The sequence below is a fragment of the Nyctibius grandis genome, chromosome 2 (assembly GCF_013368605.1).
Source record: "Nyctibius grandis isolate bNycGra1 chromosome 2, bNycGra1.pri, whole genome shotgun sequence".
NCBI lineage: Eukaryota > Metazoa > Chordata > Aves > Nyctibiiformes > Nyctibiidae > Nyctibius > Nyctibius grandis.
The window spans coordinates 25,505,936-25,528,780 of record NC_090659.1 but is presented as its reverse complement, the minus strand read 5'-3'; the positions used below and the strand labels follow the sequence as shown (position 1 = coordinate 25,528,780).

The following is a 22,845-nucleotide window of genomic DNA, read 5'->3' as shown; positions in this document are numbered from 1 at the left end:
GCACTTATCTCATAGACAACTACCCAGTCAACACAGGGCACCTATCCTCTCAGTGCTTCAGTTTAAGCTGCCTAAATAAAGCAGCAGAGCATAGAGTGGCTTTTACACAAACGTGGTGGTATTTCAAGCACAGCAGCCTATAGATCATGGGCACATTATTGACAGATTACAGATGTTATATAGAAATATATCATGTCGTGCTTTGTGTGTCAAGTGATAATCTGTACATGTGCATCCGGAGAACTGAACTCCTCTACCAGGCTCGGGTCCGCTCTTCCCCGGCCTCCCTCGATGGTGGCGCAGACAGTTGCACCCCACAGGCCTGACAGAGAACGTGCCAGCCAACGCGTAAGGCTCCTCTCCCCCCGCCATTTTGAGAAAAACATCAGTGAAGTGGAGTAGCATTTAGAGATGTGAATAGTATACTAAGTATAGATGAGACAGATATGTTTAGAATCTCCATCCCAAGAGTCCCCAGCCCATGAGAGGGCCCTCTCTCCCCTCCAGCCAGCATGGACGCAGGGCCCGCCAGCAGAGCCAAGCTCTTCATCTGCTCCACTGCTCCCCTCAGGTCTGGGGAACTGGTGCGGGGATGCACTAAACAGGTACCCTGGCTACTCCATTTTTTGCCCATTTATCTCCCCTCGGAAGTCAATCTTTCTTTAAAACAATATTTTAATATGCAGTCACTATGCAGTCTTTTGCTGCGCTACTCTATGAAGAAAAACACAAAACCAAGCACTAACTTAACAGGAGCAGGGCTTAAAGCTCATGTTTGAAGAGTTTAGTATTTACACTGCAGCACTTCCCAGAGTGCTTAACCATCCCCAGAGCCAGCAACACCAGGCTCCCCACCAACACGGAAATGATCTGCCCCCACTGTGTGCAAATCACCCCTCCAGCACGTACAAACTAGGAACCTCTGGGTTATTCTGCCTAAAATAACAGACAATACATTCACTCCAAAATACAATGATGGGAAATACGAAACAAAACCCAAGTGAAGAGGAAGATAGACATCATTAGAGATTATGTTCTAAACTATTGCTTCTAATACCTGACACCGAGAGAGCAAAGCACAATTACAGTCAATAAGCAAACAAAATAAATGGGCAGTGAAATTACACAGCTCATTAGAACTGCTTGAATATACGTGCAAGTCTAGCACAGGCCTCCCCTCTCTCAATCTGTCTCAAAAAATGCTGAACTATTGAAGTACAAAATACAACGGTAGCCAAAACTTTGTGATCTGAATTACTTGGCTCTTAGCGAAGTGTATTAATAAAATCAAAACATTCATGGCAAGTTCAGGTGTTTCGACACATCACTCAAGCTACAAGGCAGGGCTAGGAACATGGTAAGATCACTGAGTTAAATTACCTTAAGTTCTAATAAAAAGTACAGCAATTAATCAAACTAAATACACGTCAGTATTTCAGTCTCCTTTGGTGGCCAGAAGCTGAAACTTGGAGGGTAGATTCGGCAACAGGGGAAAAAGAAAGAAAAAAGCATTTGTTTCAAACATTTTGCAGCTTGGAATGGGTCAATTAAAAAACACAAAAAGTTAGAGTGGAGGATTTTTATGGGTTTATCCTACATATTAAATGACGACAAGCACACACAGAACGATAAATCCATTATTTACGTGCTAAGTGATTTGCTGATTGGTGAAAATGGACAATTCTTTTAGGGTCTCATGTTGTGGGGAGACTAACCAAACAAACTCCCTGCAGCAGTAATGACTCACCAAAGAAGAAAATGTGATGCCTCATGCTCTTATAATTTCTGTGCACTTTAGTTTTGTACTACGGGTTATACAACCTGTACATACACTGGATTGCTGTGGTATATCCTGTGAGGCAATCATGCCTGGTAGCAGAACAAGCCTATGTGTGGAGACATAGATGGGTAGATGCATGTGAGCCCTCTGGACTATTTCCTACAGAGCTGCCTGTAACTTCAGGGGACCATGCACATCTTCCATCGCTGCCTGAGAACCAGTCTTCACATATCTGAGCAATGCATTTTTTTTTAATTTTTTTTTGGGGGGTGGAGGGGGCATGCTGGATTTCCTAGGTCATTTCTGAGGTTGGTGGTGGTCTTGCATCAGACACAAAATAAGGGAGCCAGCCCCAGGCCTGCAGGGTGCCAGATAAATCCCAGAGGAACAAAGACCCTTCGCTTCCTTACAAGAATTCCTTAGAGAGTACAAACTAAATTTAGCCCAGAAGGCGACCAAACTACATCCTGTCTAGCAAGCTAATAAGGGTGCTCCAATTCAGGAGAAGCAAAAGATCACAGATGGAATTACAGAAAAACCGGGTTAATCTCTCAATATGCAAAGTTGATGCGCTGCTGAACTTCTGATCTCTGATCTTAATCACCCCAGCTCTGTCTGAGGATATTCTAAGGGAATTGCAGCAGCCAAATTAACACACTTAAGAAGAAGGAAAAAAAAAATTAGTCTTTCTAGTTACTTCCTACAGAACAGACTTATGTTAAAAAATTAATAATCTAAAATATTTATCAAAGTCAGTTTTTTTCAAGCATCAACAAATTAAAGAGTTCAAAAAACCCAAACCAACAATGCCAAAAAAGCACTCTGGGGTACTCGTGTTAGGTCTCATCCATATCTAATCAGAGAGGTTTGAATGAGCTTTCTTTTCACAAACAAATAAATGATGTCATCAATTTTCTCCTGAACCTTGAGGTTGTTCAAGAAGAGGATCTGACCTAATACCAGTTAATTCCTTCTGTGTGCAGAATTGTAATCTCTCCTGCAAACCAGATCTGACCTGGATTCAAGTCAAGAATTTTAAGAGTGAACAAAATAGGAGAAGAAGAATTACAGAAGAGATGTACCTGGTATACCTATGCATAACACGCACACAAATTTATATTTATATCAATACAGAAGCGTAACTGATATCGGATGCATATACCACTCCCCAATATTGAGTCAATACATGCAGAATTAATTAAAAACTACACCGTGTTCACGTATATACCTACCACATGTACTTTCTTTGGTAAAAAAAAAAAAGAAAACCAGAAACAAACCAAAACCATTTAGCAGGACAGCTGTTAACATCCTTAAGCTCTACATTTCCTGGTTTTTAACGTTAAAACTGTAAAGTCCCTTACATACATTCCATTTTCTTGAACATTTTGAGGACTAAAGAGGCTAGTAATCACACACATTTTAATTTGAGCTGCCACACTGTATAGCTGAAAGCTTACATATCTGCAGAGATTCACTGTAAAGCTTAAACGTAAATAAACTCATTAATATTAGAAGTGTGTGCGTACACACACAGAGGATTGTAGGCTTGTAAATAGCACAAGCATAACTGCCTGGAGGAAGTACTTGGCAAAAGCAAAGCCAGGAAGATCACCCCACAGATTTTCATTTATTTGTCTCTTCATCACCTTATACAATAAACAAACAAAAGAACCCACGTTAACGCTGGAGACTTGTTCTCAGCAACATCACACCTCTTCAAAAGTTTTCCAGTCGTAGCCATATTAATTACAGCTCCAGCAGGCTCTTCCTTTTACAGTTGAAATGACATGTAATTTTCCCAGTAAAACTAGTCAACAGATTTCACTTGGGTTTCTAAAAGTTGCTATTTGCTCCAGACGCAGCTCTATGAAGTTCCAAGACTCCTTTGAGCTGAAAGTCTTGGACGTATGCAGAGACACGTAGAAACAAAGCCAACCCAGAAATCTAGGGCAGCCCTGCACTACTCTTACCTTTCCCAAAGCCCACGCAGACCCCTTGCCGCATGCTGCTCCAGCACAGCAAAAAACCCAGGTACACCCAGGCTCCCAGCCCCGATGGTCCATGCCACCATCCTCCCGGACCCCAGCTCACCCACAAGGGGAAGCAACCTGCTGGGCTCCTGGGGCGGGGTGGAGAAACAATGGTGGCAGTCCTTAACTTGCACCTGCCCAAAACATTTCTTTTCAAATGCTGAAGACACAGGTGTCCCACAAACACCCTAATACATTACAGAGACACGGACACGCCGATTGTGAGCCTGTCACAGCCTAATTTTCAAGTTGCATGCCAAGAGGGACAGCCATGTGAATGCTAAGCAAGAGCACAAAATAAGAGTGAAATAAATTGAAAAGGCTCTCTCAATGAAATGGGAAGACACAATCACTATCTTATCCAACACCTGCTATGGCATCCTTAGCCACTACGCACTCAGCTGAACAAAAACATACAAAATCTCAAACAAAAGCAAAACCAAGTCCCATGACAACTAAGAGGGCACCAGCTTGAATTATGGGGAGGTGTCTACCCTTGGCCACACATTAGTAGTACATCAACCTCTAAGAGCGTTTCAAAAGGACCACCACCCTCCAGCCCACCTGAAGAAAGCATTTTAAAGGACAATCCACGACCACGGATGCAGCACAAAATCCAACTTACCAATACAAGTAATAGGCTAAAGCCAGGGCGATGAGCGTACTGCAGATTCCAGCTAGCAAGAATATACCCGGCTGGCTTACCAACATCTTCCCAATTTATTATTGATTAATAAAACCAAAAAAAGGAGGAGGAGAAATGGAACGGCAAAAATGGACGATGCAAGTCTTGGCTAGGAAAGCAAATCAGTCTTGACATGGAGGAGGGATTATGATGACAAAAGCACATTGAGGTAAATCTGGAAGCGCTGCCCCTACTAAAACTGCCTGCTCAGCAGCAGGAGAAAGGAGCTGGGTGTCCTCTCCTTTACGTGGCTTTGTAAAACACCAAACTAAAAAAGCCCCTCTTACCTCAAGAATGAAGGTATGATTGGGCAATAAGTGTACTAATATTTAAAATAGGTAAAACTTCTCAATAAATATCACTGTCAGGTGGTGTTGCTGACAAACCAAGCTTTTGTGCTAATCCAATAATCTTCTTACAGCAAATTACCAGGCTACAATCAACTAGATTCACTTGCATGGTGAGGTACCTATGTCAGCACTGCTGCTTGACACTTTTTTCTTTTTTAAAGAGCTGACAAAGAATTTTCACAAAATCTAAATTTTAACACAAAGGAACCTCCTGCCCCACCAAAGCCTGCATCTCTTCCCCACAGAGCAAACACAAGGCTTACGAGAACATCACAGCAGAGAAAGGGTTTGGTCTGCATCCAGACCTGCAGGACTCAGAGGAGAGCTCTACCCAAGTAAAGATGACAGTATTTTCTCTCTCTTCTCCCCACTCCAAATTCAGGGCTTTAGGGAGGCCTGAGCCACAGCAGGCACAGTCCAGCGGCTTGGTTAACAAAAAGGAGATACCAGAGCCTAGAGAGGAAAGAAACGAGGCAGAAGTGGTTACACCCCACCCAAGCAGCAGGAACACTGTGCCACCGGTGTGATTAAGGCTCAGGAGCTTGTCCGGCTGTTCTGCGCCATAATCTGGACAGTCCAGATAAAGAGTGACTTGAGGCCACGTCTGCACAGGGACACAACAGTCAGACTGAAGTGATTCCCCTTCACCTACCATTATACCAACACAGCCCTTCGTGTAGATACAGTTTTCACTGGCATAACTGATCCTCACCTGGTAAGAGTTAGGCCTCTAAGAGAAAGAAGAAAAAACAAAATTCAAACAAAATCTAGCTTAAATGCCAAAGAAAATTTAAAGTGGTAGTCACAACCCCCTTGATGCTCCCATTTTCTGACCAAACTTTAGCAGCAGCACTACAGAAAGCTACAGCACACTGTTAGCTCCCCTTAAACCCTTGGCTGCCCTGTAAGGGAAGTCACAGAGTTTTTAGGAGATTTTAATAAAATGGAAAGAGACAGTACAAAAACACTTAAGATACAACAAATAGGAAGTTTTTACAATCAGAAGAAACAGACCAATACTTGGAACTATTTGGCCAAAAAGGAAAAAAAGAGGCTGTGAATTTAAAAATCACAGCCAAACAGGAGATTTTATCTGGTATGAAGTTCAGTGGAGCTGCGTAGAAAAAGAATGTAAGAAGCTGCCTCTGAGTTTAAAAGCATACACAAAATAAATACTACATACTCCAGAAAGTGTGGTGAGTGGGGTCCAGTAGAAACCAACTTCTCAACCAGGACAGAAGCATCACAGCATTCATGAATTAAAGGAAAATTTCAGGTACTCTCTATGCACCAAGACAATAGGTCCTCCTGCCCTCTTACATCCTGTGCAACGACCAGTTCTATTGTAACAACTTTTTCCAATCTCACCCTATAGCTCAAGCACATTTCTCAAGTGACTACACAGATAAAAGTCTTACTACTATCTACATCTTTGTCAGTGAAGGAGACAGCTTGCAACTAAATTCTTTGCTCGGGAATAATCTGTTTTTGTGGGCTCCAAAGGAATTTTTACTGATTGTGTTTCCCAATCTCATTTTGAGACTGCTCACACTGTTTCTCTTCTATATTACAGAAATAAAATGATATTAAATTATATTAAAATAAACGTCCAAAACCTGAGAGACAAACACACATGTAGTTCAAAGATGACAGGAGGGTTCCAGTCATGCAGAGTTTGTAAACTGGCACTTGCAATGTTTTCGTAGGTGAAAGCTGTCACCAGTTCCAAGACTGCTGATCAATACTTTTCCAGTACACAATATTCATTACAGAAATGCATATAATGGAATATGACTGAGCACAGGACAGCCTCAGAACTTTGTAAATAAAAACCAAAACGAACGTAGCAATTATCAAGAAGCCTCATTTGGAAGAAAAAAATAGGATCTTGTAATAATTGCCTATATTTGGAGCAAGGCTTACTTGGTATTTCTATTATAAAAGCAATTCTAAAATTACAGTGCTGGTATTCAAACAGTGATTCTATAACACCAGCCCTTACATAACAAACAGAAAAGGAGTTATCTAACAGAAGCCCTATTAGTACAAAATTATTTGAGTAATAGGTCTCTTGTATTGCATAAAATAGATCAATGTTGTGTATTTATATAAAAGTTGCCAATCTTAGTCGCTGATGATTAAGAAAAACCTCAGTAGTGTCTACTCATCTCTAAGACTACACAAAATGCTTCTCTTCACTCCAGCTGGTTGAATTTTCAAGGTAGGTGGGAATTCGCCCTTTGTATTCAGATAAAAATAAACTACAAAAGAAATTCCAGGTGTGTAAGTGCAACTAAGCACCAAGCTGTGAAATCTAGGGATCCATCTCCTTCTTAGAAAGATTGTGTGAACCTGGAAAATGCTTTGGGGCACCGTTTCCTTATCTGTTAAAACAGGGATGAAAAATAAAGGATAAACAAAAAAGTCTCATCTGAGATAAGTGTTATAAGAAGAAAGATATACTTCGCTTTCTGGATGGAAAATTATGCAAAAAAAAAAAAAAAAATATCAACCCTCAAACGTAAGAAACAGAGAGCCAACCAGGAGATATCTGTCAACATGCAAAATGTACCATGGCTGAACAAGGAGAAGCTTCTGGACTGCTGCTAAATGAAGTCTCAGCAAACACTGTACGTGTGCCCACAAGCCCCTACCCAAGTTCAAAGCTTTTCTCTGAAGTACTGCATACTAATTGGGAAGGAACTGAAAGTCCGTCTGTTGAGAATTGCTGAGCTGCTTTAAGTTTTAGGTATAAAACACTACCTTCTGCAAAAAAGCAGCCAATATGATTGATTCCATGACTGCACTCCACAGTAACGGCATGATCACCAGTGCAAGTGAACTGGCAGGAACAGGCAGGCTCTCTGGGCTGTCTGGTACCAAACCCACCACCTCTCTCCTACCTCGTCCTGAGAGCAGGCTAGGAGATGCAAGACTTGGCACACTGGCTTTGCTCAGTTACGCTTCACACGTCTGCTCCAGCATTTGCTAACACTATCTGAACTGCCAGGATGGAAAAGCTTAAATAACTACAATCATTTATTATTATTAGGATTATTAAATAAATGAATAACACAGCAAAGTGAATACCCCAGATACTATCCACGTGCTGTGAGAATCACAGCTGCAAAATTGAGAAGTGACAACAGGGAAGTTTTCCACTGCCAGTGCTCTTCTCCACTAAATCCAGAAATTCCCCAGAAGAACATTCACATTATTTCATCTTATAATGTACCTCCAAACTGCTAACTGCTCACAGCTTACCAGCAATGGAGAAAGGCTGCTCTAAAAGATAGCTGAGAAGCAGAATATATGCCACTCATTTGTAACTTTACGGTCCCCAGCCTTCTTGACGGATCTGTGACAAGTGAGAAAGACCAACCAGCCTACTGTCACCGGACTGACATTTATCACACGGACAATCATACCTCCTCTAGACATGTCTTTATAGGAAAGTCTACTGCTTCCACCAGCAAATTTCCAGGCTTTGACCCAGGAGGGAGGTGGGGGCCACGTGGAGGGGGAGGGATGACGAAAGCCACCTTTCTGACATATCTGGGTTTGGAAGATCTCCATGACGGGGCGGGGGGTGGGGGAAGAGAGAGAGAAGTAAAAATACTAAAATCAGAAGCAGTAGGTGTTCTGCTGGGTGACTGACTGTCACCGAGGCAGCTTAAGATAAAACCCCATTGTTTTGCAGTCAGGAAGGAATAATAGGTGAAAAGTGTGGCTTGAAAAACCAACAGGTACACAGCCCAAACAGTTCCTCAGTCGGTTCCCGGGAGCTGAATTGGCAGCCTGAATTGCACTGGGGAGCTTGATCCTGTGGAGCAGAAGGAGGATGTTCAGTGCAATGCTGCTTCGTACAGTGCTGCGTGCAGTCTGTTACTCACAACCCAAAGGGTAAGAAAGCAAGAAAAGTAGAACAGTACAGCAGGGCAGGGGCCCACATCACCCTCTTCTTCCTTGTACAGGATCAAACTTTTATTCTCTTTACTGTCACCTCGGCTGCCATCAGCAGCGTGTTCCTACCTGAACACAACAGCTATACTTCTTTCAGATGACAAATATTTCACAAGGCTGTTATCAGTCTGCATTCATAACTACCCTTGTGGTCAGATCTCCTTTTGCATATACACAAAAGCAGGTATCTTTCTAAAAAGACAGGGCAGGCTATCAAGGAGACTGATAGCAAAAACAAATACATGCTGGACAAAGTTTTTTGTTCTGTGTTTTCAGACAAGATCACACCAGCCCCTTCTGGCCTGAATACCAATATTGGCAGCAGCCACACGACACACAGTCTTTTCAGCGTAAACGGAAAAAAACTCCACTCCAAACAACAAGGAAAAAAAAAAAACACAAGCTTGTTTAGCTTCTTCTGAACAGTAGCTTTTTAATGCAATGTTTGAGAGGGAGGTGACCTAAATATCCTTTTACTGAAGGCTGCAGGGATCCTTGAAAAGACTAGCCCACTAGAAATGCATGCCTGCCTTGCACCAGCAAAATTCAGACAGCTTCTTCGCATGAGGGCTGCTCCACCACTAACAGCAAAAGCATAAGAGTTTTCACAGATACTCTCTGCTCTTTTTATCATCATCTCACATAAACTAGCTCTGACTGGACATAGACAAAAGGACATTAAAATAATTCTGATGCTCTGAGTACTTTCTCAGTCCTACAGGTGCCACAGTACTGATATTAATCTGCCTATGGGAGATTTCTGTGACCTACCTCAAGCCAGGTAGGCAGCTGCCTGTGTGGAAACTTCTACATCTCCATACATTTCACTGTATTGTTTCTACTTCTGTCGGAGACACACAAGATCACTGGAGCAGAGGCTGTTTTCTGTTACCTGGCACAGTTATAAAGCACCATGTCCTGGTTTCAGCTGGGATAGAGCTAATTTTCTTCTTAGTAGCTAGAATAGCGTTGTGTTTTGGTTTTAGTATGGGATTTGGTATGGGAAGAATGTTGATAATATACTGATGTTTTTAGTTGTCACTAAGATATCAAGGACTTTTCAACTTCCCATGCTTTGCTAGTGTGCAGGTGCACAAGAAGCTGGGAGGGAGCACAGACCAAGCAACGGATCCAAATTGGCCAAGGCAATATTCCATATCATGCAACGTCATGCTCAGTATATAGGTGAGGGCTGGCCGGGAAGTTGCTCTCTCTTTCTTTTCCAGGACTGCAATTTTGGGGTTTCTCTCCTCCAGGATCACTAGCCAGGGACGGGCTGGGCATTGGTCAGCAGGTGGTGAGCAGTTGCACTGTGCATCACTTGTTTGTATATTATTATTATTATTATTATTTTATTTCAATTATTAAATTGTTTCTATCTCAATCCATGAGCCTCTTTACCTTTACCTTTCTGATTCTCTACCCCATTCCCCGGGGGGCGGAGGAGAGTGATCGAGCAGCTGCGTGGTATTTAGCTGCCTGTCGGGTTAAAACCATGACACGCTGAAAGAAATGTGAAATGTGAAATTACTAGTACAAAAGTGGGCACCTGTTTCTCTTGGAGCTTGCAGCATTTCAGAACAGTTAACTGCCAAGTCAAAAACTGCCCCCATCATTTGAAAAATTAATAGGTAATTAGTAAACAGAGGTGTTTTTTGTACAAAAGCCTCATATTCAAAAGAGCCTGTGTGCCATACTCCAATTCTGGATGTCACCACAGCTAGCTTGACACTGCTCTTCAAAACCTCCTCAGTCAGGCAGAGTAATAGTTTGAGAAGCAGCATTTATGCTCTTATGATTCATTTTTATCTGCCAGAATAACCCTTAGCTCATCTGCAATTATATGCCAAAAAAAACAGATATTCAAGGATATTAAAAACTGCCAGCAGTTCAATGGAATGTGTTAATATAGAACACATTTATAGACAATGAGTCTGGCAAACCAGGCTAGCTTCATGTAAAATAAACAAACAAGCAGGCTGGTCTAATTAGCAGAACTAATCTAAAAGAATCAATATTTCTCCAATCAAGAAATATAACAAGAACCTTCATACTAGTTACACTGCAATGTATAATTGCTTCTTGAGCCTGCAGTCTGTGCTGTTCATTTTCAAGCCCATTAAACATGAATAACTTATTTTGATTCATTCTATTTAAATTCCTTTTACTTTTATTATAATAAACCAGATTTTGGAAATACCTGTAATAATTGAATCTTCACTGCATTGTTAAAAAGTATTTTTCCAAGTATTTCTAAGAAGTATTTCGAAGTTCATTACTTTCAGGCAACTGGGAGCTTACCCCATGCCTGGTTTGACTGACTGCTCACAAGTCCCTACTTCCAGGCACTGCTAGAGGCTCACTCTTAACTCATGCTTAAGGTCAGTATGTCCTGAGGTTTGCTTGTATAACTGCTATTACAGTTATTACTCATCCCAGGTCTGTACCAACAAGACTTATCTTAAGCTAAACTGTTGGGTTTTTTGGTGGGTTTTTTTGTTTGTTTGGGGTTTTTTTTAAATTTTTGTTTAGAATTTTTTAGCAAATAGATAATTTCGGTAGACACGAGGGAACAGTTAACCTAGTAAAACTGAGAATTTGGTAGTGGTAGGCACAGAGGGATGAACAGCCTTAACACAGCAGCACGTGCAACTGGGCTGTAGGTTTATGTTACCAAGTGTCCCAGCACTACACTGGCCCACAGTCATAAACAGTGAAGATGTTTTCCTTATGGGGCACACATGACGATCACAAGTGACATTGCTATACCTTCCATACAGGAAAAAGAACCACACAAGGAGATGCTTAGGACTTTTGCTCCCATCTTGCAATACAGATCTGAAGTACCCAGATGATTTCTTACTGAACAAGGCAAAAGCTCACAATGCCGGGACAAGGAGTATCTGCCCTGACAGCCACCCAGAAGGGACCTGTAAAATGAGCCACCACAGCCAGGTCCTGCGGTGTGGGTGAGCAGCTCACACTCGTGGCCAGCTGCTGTTCACCCGGCCAGCTCCGACACATACACCCGTTCTCCACCATGGTACAGCACCAGCAGTTGTGGCAACAGCCCAGCACCTGCATCACTAGCTCACACTGCACTGAGCTTCCTTCTCTCTGTTCTTTTCCTTACTTCACAGTAGGAGCGATGCTTGTTCTGTTTTGTTGGGTTTTTTTGTGGTTTTTTGTTGGTTTTTGTTTGTTTGTTTAAGAGAGGTATCCTTTATTTGCCCACCTTTTTCAATCACATGTATTTGGTTGTATGATCTCCAACTCCTCAGTCTCAGGCCAAGCCACTCTTGTGCATCAGGCTACTTGTCCCATTAAACTTGAACACCACAACCAAGGCAGAAAGAGACACAGGTGCAGAGACTGGGAAAATGAACTCTTGATATAAAACTGGTCTTGCTCATAAGGCGTAATAATATCGTCCCAAAACACATGCTGTGACAGCATTCATATTCCCATCTGTACTTCCTGCTGCTTTGGAAAATACTGTCAAAGGTCCTGAATGTGTGGTCTTCACGACCTAAAAGAAGCATGTGAAAACAATTGCTCCCATGGCAACACTGACATTTTCAAAACAATTATAAAAGAGTAAGAGTAAATGCCATTATAGCGTCTTATAAAGCGCTTTTAGTTTGGACTATTTTTTCTTCTCAAAAATAAAGCATCCCTAGGAAATCCAGTTTCTAGGTCCTTGGTCCTTGATTTCCACCAGCTGATCCTCCCAGGTAGAAGTGGTCCCTGTGCCAGCCCAGAGCAGTGACCACCCTGGCAGGGCTGAACAGCGCTGGGTCCCGGGCACAAGCGTAGCCAGCATCGTCCGACAAGGGTGCTCTTTCCCTAAGCTATGTGGGGAGCAAAGCTTAGTGGGGTGCAGTCCAAGTGTTTTCAAAGATGAAGAGGACCAAGTGCTTCACAAAACAGTTATCATGCTCACTTCTTCCAAACAAAGGTCACAACAAGGAGAGCTGATCTTCTGGTGCCCACCTCTTAGGCTCAGTAGTTAGAGGAGACATGCTGAAGTGAAGGACATGGAAACAATATTCACCTCGTCCTGAAAGAGTTCAGAGCAACACTTTTCACCTTGCAGAAGAGTGCTCCATGCTATAACGCACCTAACACACCCAGACCTTCTCGAATGTTTCTAGACTACCAAAGAAAACTAGTCCTTTCACCCACAGGAAGGGATGGCTGTTATGGCAAATGCTATAATAATTCGGCCTCCCCATAATTCAGTCTCTCACCTCCTTGACTGTGTGCCTCTTGGTACCGGCTGTGCTTTGGTTCACGAAATGGAGATTTGTTCTGCAGAAGCAGCATCCACTGGGACACTGAAAAGCTCTCAGTACAATTTATCTAATCCATATTAATATCTATCGACCCGCTCAGGATTTATCTGAACAATCAAGAAGGTGAAGGCTGAAGGAATTATTCATGTGATTATTCCACCCATGCAACTTCCAGAATGGCCATCCACTTCATTCAGAACATTTCGTTTCCCGATTATTCCTCCTTGCAGGTTCTAGCAACCCAAGATAAGACACCCAGGCACACACTACATGAGGGGCACAGGCACCAGGCTTGGCAGCCTGCAGGGCTGGGTACAAGAAGCCCAAGTTCTCTTTGCTCTAAACAGAAGCAGAGCTTGAGAATTCAAGACCTGTGGACAATTCATAAAAATCTGCCCCCCAAGCATACTTTAGCTTCTCAGTAACACTCACATTAACGGCCTTTTCAAGTCTTACATACAAAGAAGAAAAGAAAAAAATGCAGCCATGTAAACTGAAAAATATGCTACAAAACAGCAAACACATAAAAACAGGCTTTCGTGTTATTTCTGGGGCATTGCTCTTACACCAATGGCAATGAGTCCAGGCAAAAGCATTTTGCAGAACTGGTTTTAAAAGTAGCTGGTCACCACGACACTGTAACAAGGCTACATTCATGAATCAACCCACTGGGTCTCCCTCTGCCCACCAAGGCTGCAGATGATCAGCATTAACCAGATTCGGCTGCAGTAACTAATTTTTTGGGGTAAAATTTTGATCTAAGAATATTTGGGGTTTGCAGAAAGCGGTTATTTGCCCCCCTAATATGATCTGGGATAAATGCTTTAACTTCCTCTACAGCAGGAAAATGTACATCTCCAAAAGGGATGTAACCTTGCATGGGGTCAGAATACAGGCCCTGAACACAGACTGTGGCTGATCCAGTATGTACTGCCCTGTGAATCAGAGCTTTGAGAAATATCTCACAGAAATGAAAGTTTCTTGTCCTATAATAGACCTTGAAAGGTTATAGAATACTAAAGCAATGCTCTGGGTATTTGCAAAATCACCAAGATTAAATTACTCTCCTATAAAAAAAGCTACTAATAGCCCATGAAGGGGCAGGGTGTCAGAGATTATCATTAAGATATCAACATCTGACACTAACCACTCCGGGATTTTAAGATCCTGTTCTGGAAAAACCCTGTCCTATTGTTGTGTCAGTGGGGTATCATCCTCTTTCCACTTTTGTTGTCACCATTTGTAGGAGACTACAAAAAAGGGCAAAAAAGAAGGAAGTTTCCTGCTATAACTTAACATTTCCATATCTGGTTACTGAACAAAGTTTAAGGGAGTTTGGATTAAAGGCAGCCTAAAATGACCCCAGAGTCAGCATTCAAGAGATTTCTAAGAACTCTGCAAAGGAGGTCCTCAAAGCACTGTAAGGACACGGTTCCCCTTCCACATTTAAGCAGGGAAGCAATAGTTAAGTATTTCTAGTGTCCTCTGGAAGCTTATTTGTGGCTAAGTCTTCACTGCAATGATTATCAACCGATACAGCATACATCAGACAGCAGGAGCAAACACTACAGCAAGCAACAAGCTGAAGCGCTGGTTTCGTCCCCAAATTAAAGTTCTCAGAGTGGGAGACTTTTGATGCCTCTCCCAGCAATTCATACAGCTCTATGAAAAGAACAGGATTTGCACCCCCTTTTTTTTTCTAAAAGCATCTTATTGCTACAGACAAAATGCAAATACAGAAACGTGGGGGAAGATTTCTTTCTTACCACCACCACTGGGGACCACTTCTGGCACCTGGCAACACTCAGAGCAACAGGAGAATCCCCATCTCCTCCCTCCAGGGAAGTACCACTGTTTATGTTTCAAGAGATTTGCTTTCTCATTTGCCTATAATCAAAAAAGACATTCTTCAATGAATGAAGGTAAAAATATTTTGTTTAGAAGCAAAATACAATACAAACAACATGCAGCTGCTAACCTAGGTCATGAATTCTTTAACTCAAATTCTTCTTATTAAAATTACCCACCTTTCTCTTTTCTTTGGGGAAAAATCCTACTTAATCTTCCCATGTACTAATACTACACTCTGCTCCACAGGTACCAACTACCATTGCTTTCAGAGGGTCTAACTGGCACATATCTATGAAATTAAAAGCAAGTGTTCTCAGCTTATATTTAGTAGTGAAATTGCAGCTTCTATTCAGAACAGAGAAAGGGGTTGCATACTCAAGAACTAGCCTACTTTTCCTAGCTTTACTAATCAGCATAACAAAAGGTATTTCTTTTACCTACAAACCTTGTCTTGATAGAAGTTATTGAAAATGAAGCAGAAGCAATTATCCACTCAAAACACACACTTAATCCCTATATTTTATTAAGAGCGGTTTTTATGATCCTGGAGCAATTAGGTTAATCATTATTTAATTTTAGATTACTGAACTGGAGATTTACTTCAGACACAAGCTCACCTTCCACATAATTTAGTCTCAGTAATTAGAGATGTACTTTACCCAGACGTGGCTTCTTTAAAGCATGTTATCTAATTTCACATGCAGAAATCTATAAACCAAACTTCAAATAAAGGAAATCCCCAAAGAAACTCAGATTTACCAAACTGCAAACCTGTTTTTCCTTAAAAATAAAAAAATTGAAGAAAAAATAGTCTTCAAACATCTGCCCAACAAATCAGACTTATCACAAAAGCTAATATAAAGCATTTCTTTAACCTAACACTACCTTTAGCAAAGTTTAAAGCCATAAGAACAAAAAAAAAGCTCTTCTCACATAAATCACTTAATTTACAACTTATTTTAACGAGGATGTAAGGTCTACAGGAAAATGTATGTGTCTATTAGATGCCCAGCACGTCTCTGCAACAGGATATAACCAGTACTGAAATCGTTCAGACACTTCACAAGGACTTCTGTGACGGTGTTATCAGAGGAACAGAAATAAAGACTGGGCATGTAGGTTCATATCGTATGGATACCATAGCATTCAAAAACTGCTCAATTCCAACCTACTTCAGACAAATTTGTGTAAACACATTGTTGAAACCAAACCATACTAGGAAATGCCAGTTAGGCGTTCAGTTGGCTGCTACCCACCTAGCTCAGCTTTAGGTCTGTATACAGTTAAAAACTATCACAAAAGCAGCTAGGTCAGTTTTCAGGGTTGGTAGAGGAAGGTGGTATGTGGTATGTGAGATACAGGCAGGAAGCTGATTTATAGGGGAAAGTGTAAACAGTTACTGTAATCTTCCTGCATACCTAAAAAGCAAACAAATATCTCATAATTTAAAATAATAATGTTAGCCATTTTGTTTACATTAAAATCCTCACATGAAACCATAGCAATAAAAAGTGTCCATTAAACAAGCTCAGCAAGCCACGAACACCATCTAATCCTACTTCCAATATCCCACAAGAAAGAAATCTTCAGAACTGATGCAACAGAGCATGCCACAGTTCAACAAATTGCATCACTCAGGCCAAGCTGCTCCTTGGAACAAGCGCGTTCTCTGGTCTTGAACCAATTCTTGGACACTGCCTTCATGGCCTGTCAAAGGCATCTTTGCTTTTCGCTGCCTGTGTATTGCATCTCTCATGCAGACATTTTACTAAAACTAAGGTCAAAGTTCCCAGAATGAAACATTGCAACTGGTAGGAAAAGAATTTCTGGTTCAATACTGAAGCACAGCAGTGTTGTGCAAGACAACAGGATTTCAAAGCAAGTTTTGGTCTGACACTGTTTATTGTACTAGTGCCTGCATAAGAGGTACTTGAGCCCTAAAGAAAGGGAGAGAAGCTCTTCCCGTTTAAGATCTTCATCTTCCCCACTTAAAAAAATACATATATATATATATTAAAAAAAAAAAACAAAAACAATAATGAACTGGAAACTTCAAGTTGTATCAAATTGCTTTTCTGATGTCTTCTAAGATTGAACAAACAGATTTAGGCAGTGCATTGAGGATAGAGTCATATTTAAGCACACACACATTTTTCCATTTCAAAAAAAAGTTCCCCATTTAAATATAAATGCATGTGCACGCACTTAAACACTTACGCAGTTTCTCTCTTGCATAGTGCCTTGCATTGAATTCAATATGATAACCTCCAAAACCATGTTTCCATTAGCTACTATAGCTTTGAAAAGATTCTCAGCACTCCAACGTTTAGGACATACAGGACTCAAAAGTGGACACACACAACTCTGTTTTCAGCATCATCTCACAAGCGAAACATTTAATTCTTTTTAGTCTTTTTTTTTGTTTCTTATTTTTTAATAATTTATTAAAACTACTGAATCCATTTTCTGCTCAGTTTTCTTCCTCACCATGGGAAGTATCGATATCTTTGAATCTCCTGATTATCTGCTTGACCCACAGCTCAGTCTATTCCCCAAAGACCATCTTCCATATGATAATATTGCAATGTTGATGGAGGAATGGCAGTTAAAAAAAAAAGAAAAAGAAAACAAAAAGGCTTGATAATGTGTTTTTAATCACAAGTTAACTTTCTCCCTAAATGGTAAAACTGGTTTCACTGCAAACCTCTCTCAAAGTCTTACAGAATCATACTGATATTAACAGAATGGCTTCAGGAAATTAATTCTTGCAACCATCCTACTACTGTGCCCATCATCTCTTAGAAAGAGAGCCCCTAAAATTAAATGCTTCCCTAAGATAATTGGAAATTATTACTCTGAAAGTACTTTCAGAAGAAGAGGTCTTCTCTCATAGTAGGAAAAACTAGGAGAATGTCAATAAATTATGAGGGGTTTACAACAAACCATCAGAATTGTTTCCCCCTCCCCCCATAATGCATAACTGAACTGTGAACCTTCTTGCCATGGCTGTTAGAGATGGCGTAAGTAGACTGAAAAGAGAGGGACCAGAATTATTAGTGAAATGGAAATTAGGAGGATATGACAGAGCAAATAGTAGTTATTATGTTGACTGTAAATCCTTTTGTAAGGCATCCATTATAAGCCAGACTACTGAGCTCGATGGACCAACAACAGACACTCTCCCTTTTCAAGATGGAAATTAGACTTCTGCAGCAAACAAAGCATTTTAATTTTCCATTGCAACTTGCAACCAAATCCTTCAGTTTTGAGCTTCTCTTTGTAAGATGAGGAACAGATAAGCAAGAATGAAGTCGATGAATGTATATGTGGCTTCACGACTCTGGAAAGTTCTCTGTTCACTCATCAAGAGAGAGCTTGAGCACCAGCAGAAGACCAGTAACATCTAACTCTATCCATAGCCTTCTATGGAGCCAGGGCTCTGATGGATAAACATCCTCCAGCAGGTTCAGCTGTGGCAGCCTAAAACACTACTGCCCTCTCTTGTCCATCCCAGCCTCCTGCTAGGGATCACTGCTTCATAGCTGGAACACCTTCATAGCCCGCACCTTAGTTGCACAAATTCACAGTGCAATGTGCTAGTTTAAACCTTTGATGAAAGTGGGTTCTTGCCATGACTCTCTTTTATTCTTATTATTATTTTATTTTTTTAAAGGCAACAAACTCCACCAGGATTTTTCAGCTGTAAACTGCTGGGGCTGAAGCCTGCACGTGGTCCTTTCTGCAGTGCCAATGTCTGGTAACATCTGGAGGAGCAAGCGACGTCTGAGATCATCACAGCAAGACTTGGTAGACAATCCTAGTCCAATTTGAAGAGGCTGAAGTATACTTAGGCTTCTGACACTTGAGACCAGAAACAGGGTAAGTCCTCCGCAAGTTAACTGAGATGTCTGTATGGCACTACAGTGCTTAGCTGGAAAGCTTTCATCTCAGTTCTAGCTTCAAACGTGACATACAGGAAAGGAAACTATGACTACATGAAATGACACAAACTCAGAAAGTCACAGCCACCCTCAACAACTAGGGCGAAACATCTTTGAACCGAGTTAAGCGTGCCCTGTCCTGGGAAGTGTTACCCCAGTTACATTCCAGACAGGTTTATTCCCAAGAAATCTAATAATTTATCTGCAATTTCTTAGAGACTAGTTACCTTGGAGGTTTTTCCATGACTTAACCCTGACTAAAGGCCTAAATTTAAAAAAACAGCACAAAAGAATATATGTAAGAGGGGAATTTGAGTAAGCTCAGGCAAGGTTTCTGTATTTCCTTGTGTTTGGGAGTGCTTGGGTTTTAGTTGGGTTCATTAACAAAATTTAAATTGTGAATAACTCTTGAATGTTGATGCAAGCTCATCCATTCCTTAGAAAAGAATTACCTAAACTGGCTTCTGGGAAGAAGCAGGGTCTGAAAAAGGACCTAAATTATTTTTCTAAATGGCTACTAATTGTAAACGTATTTTTTTCCTACCACAATATATAACATAAGTCTGTCATGTTCAGAGTAATTCCAGTGTTGTTTTTTTTTTTCTTTTAAACATTGGAATATTCTTTTGCTTAGAATATGCCCATTATAGAAATGTTTATCTGCCTAACACAGCTACATGAAGAACTGCCTTCACAGAAACAAGGCTAGTTAGGTGCTGTATTCAGTGCCTAAATGCTACAGAGAGAGACCTGCTGTGGAATGAGTGTGGAAAATGTACACAGGAATGATCTGCAGGGTAAGGGATAAACTGAATTTCCCTCCTCCTTTCACTTTTCAAGACTTAAAAAAACCCAAAACAGTTGCAAACACCCTCTGCTGGTTTCCTCTGGCTGACCTTCATAACAGCACGTTCCTTTCACTCTGGTGCTCCTCTGCCGCCTTCATTTTGTGCCCTGCCCCAAACCCTGGGGCTGAGGGTCCCCAAACTGCACCCCGGGGGAAGCCTCCATCACTCAAGCTGGGGCTGCGGCAAGCTCTTCTCCCATTGCTCTGACGTTTTCTTTGGTGTGCAATAGATTTATAGATAGCTTTGAGAGCTGTAGGTCTTTAAATGGCCTTCAGTCAAGGAAAAAAAAAAAATCCCCAAACACAATTCTTCATAATCACCCACTAACGAGAAGCAATTGATCATTAACTTCCACGCTCTGATCTTCCACAAGCAGACTTTCCAGGTACTCCGATCTAATCATTGTCTTAAGAATTCACAGATAAAGTTAATAGGAAGGAGTTACCTCATGTGATTTGAGAACTGCAGCAAGTTTTGGCAGAAATACCCTTCCTTTACCAGCATGGAATCTATAAGGTTCGAAAATGAAAAACTTATTGGTGAAGGATTAGGAACATCTGGATTAAAACTCCCAGCAACCTGTATGTGCCCAGCACACCAGACTCATGTCATTTCCTTGAGCTCATCCATACACACCCCTTCCCTGTCCACATTAAGTCTCTTTTAGCAAGAGACTGCCACAAGGGCCATGAGTCAAGTAGGCTTGGCTAAAAATATTCTCCAAAACTGCCGCTCATCTGCCTCACTGTTGTCCACCTCATCCTCTGCCTTGACATTGGAGACCCTTCAAGTTTCCAAGCTGTTTGCAAAGCACCTACTGCTACCAGTACCAGCACCAGCAAACCGCAGGAGACAGCCACATCCTAGCACTGGGCACAAACCTGCATGGCAGCTATTTGTAGCCGAGGGATCCTCCTCCTCAGGAGTTATTTTACTCCCCCTGTTTAGACCAAATTAACTACACGTATTTCTGTTTATTCACTATTCGTAATTCAAATACAAGTGAAATTAAAAGGATCTAGAATGGCAATCTAGTTAATAACTTTAATGAACATGAATAGCATTTTAGAAATAAAGTCTATTGTAAAGCACTGTGATGAATGAAAAGTTTACTCCCTGCCCAAAACCCTTAGCATTCTGCATTAAGAAAGTAAAAGCCTTTTAAGGAAAGTTTTAAAATTCTGAACTGCTGCAGGCAAGATCTGAACAGGCAACAGTGAAACTATCTGCATTTGCTATCATGTCTCATTCAGTAGCACAAACAAGGAAAGACCAGTTAAATACACTTATATCCGGAGAAAAAATATTCTTTGTTATGGGTAAAGCCATTGCGCAGTGAATGAGGTGATAATTCTGGATGCATCATCTCTTCAGGATCTCAAAAAAAATTACGGGTGTTCCACACATTCCTTTCCAAGCAACAGTGGCCAACAATAAAATAATAAGGAAAAAAAAAAACCACAAAGCCCACAAACAAAACATCTTCAGAGCTGGCTGCTGAGGCAGAGAAGGCCTAGCTTATCTTCTCCAGGAGAACCTGTGCACTGGACCTTTGAACTAATGTCTTTTTTTCTCTTGTTTACACAAGGGAAGTTTTTAATACCATCTTAACAGCATTTTTAATTAAGCAGAAATATACATAAATAATAGATTTCCAGAAGCGTGATGAAGCTTAAGCTAACTGTAATCTAAAATAACAAAGTAATTCCTAAGAGGATGCATTATATTTACACTCTCCTAGCTTGGTCTTGGTCAAACACAGCAAGAGAGTAAACTGCTACGTTGGAGGTTAAAAGCAGAGTTTAAAAACCCAAGTCAAACAGAAGAGCAGGCGGCTGAGGAGACAGCAAATACTTGCAATCAAAGGGTGACACAGCATGGGTGTTTTATTAATCTTGCAGAAGTCCAGCCAAGGACCCTGCCAAGGGGTTGTCCACACTCCTCCCCACGGTTGCAGCTGCTCCACCTGTAAAAGGCAGAGAAAACCTCACCAGACTGCTCTGGCTCACCCCAGCCCGGGGCTGGTACGGGCAGCAGCAGGGCCCTTGCTCACCCCTGGCCCACGTGACTGAAGCAGGTGCCAGCTATTTTTATGTCTAAACTGCTATTTACATCTGACCTGTTATTAACTTCAAAGGGAGAAGCAGTGGCAGCAATGCCACCAGGAAGGCAACGTGATGTGCTCCCAGGTCATCGGTGGAGAAGGGGAGGCTATGGCTGGGAGGGGGGATGCAATCATGGCCCTGACATGCCTGGTGGGCTGCAGGAATCGTCTGCAGGAATGGTCTGCTCCGACTGCCATAGACCAGCGGCTGCCTGATGCTACACAACCTGCGAGATGTCAAAAAGCCCTGAAGCCTTCCTCCCCATGCATCACACGATCTGACAGCACCAGGCTGCGGGTAGCATGCACTTGCTGGGGCTGATCTCAGTGTCTGAGTGTTACAGAGTTTGTAAATAAAGGAACGTGGCACTGAATTGATAAATTTTGAAGTTCTACATGACAGGGCACTGAAGTAATAATCTGATCTTGAAGTGATTTAAATGCATTCACTGATTCACCAGTTCATTCTCACACCATGGATCTCAGAGGACTATTTGGAACATAATCAAGCGGCCAACTATGTGCAAGGAATCATGTACACAACAGACCATCCGCAAATTGAGAATTACTTCAAAATCCATTTCAAGTAAATCATTCTCCTGCTCCAAAAATCTCAGCTTCTAAGATTAGAGATCTTTTGGAAGATTATTCATTCCCTCATCTCACACTTAAAAGGATGCCCGAATTACGATATCCTGGACCGTAACTGAAGCCATTCAGTGCAAGCAGCTTTCCTATCAAGGTACCATCTTTTCAGTGAGATCCATTACATATCTTAGGGTTTGATTGAGGTATTTAGTATCTTTCCCCCCCCCCGCCCATAAACACAAGAGCTGAGCAGTCTTCTAATCTCAGAGATTGCAAATGCCCAGCTTCTACAGCTGCAGTAATTAAAACCAACTTCTCATGCCATTACCCACATCAAGTCTCTTCCTCAGCATCTGCTCTATTCACACACTGCCCTCTTAAATCAAACGAAGATAAGCTATTTTTTA

The 22,845-nt window shown here is 41.5% G+C and overlaps 1 protein-coding gene across 2 annotated transcripts in view; it reads right to left on the bottom strand.

Moving 5' to 3' along the window:
• Window positions 1-22,845, bottom strand: part of AGPAT3 (1-acylglycerol-3-phosphate O-acyltransferase 3) — a 94,510-nt gene that overhangs the window by 34,807 nt on the left and 36,858 nt on the right. The window contains exon 2 of one of the 2 annotated variants that reach the window (XM_068420822.1): window positions 14,873-14,993. The gene's annotated coding sequence lies outside the window, so the exon portion shown is untranslated. Of the gene's footprint in view, window positions 1-12,046; window positions 12,129-14,872; window positions 14,994-22,845 lie in introns of those variants that run through there. The other variant, XM_068420832.1, reaches the window with a different exon arrangement.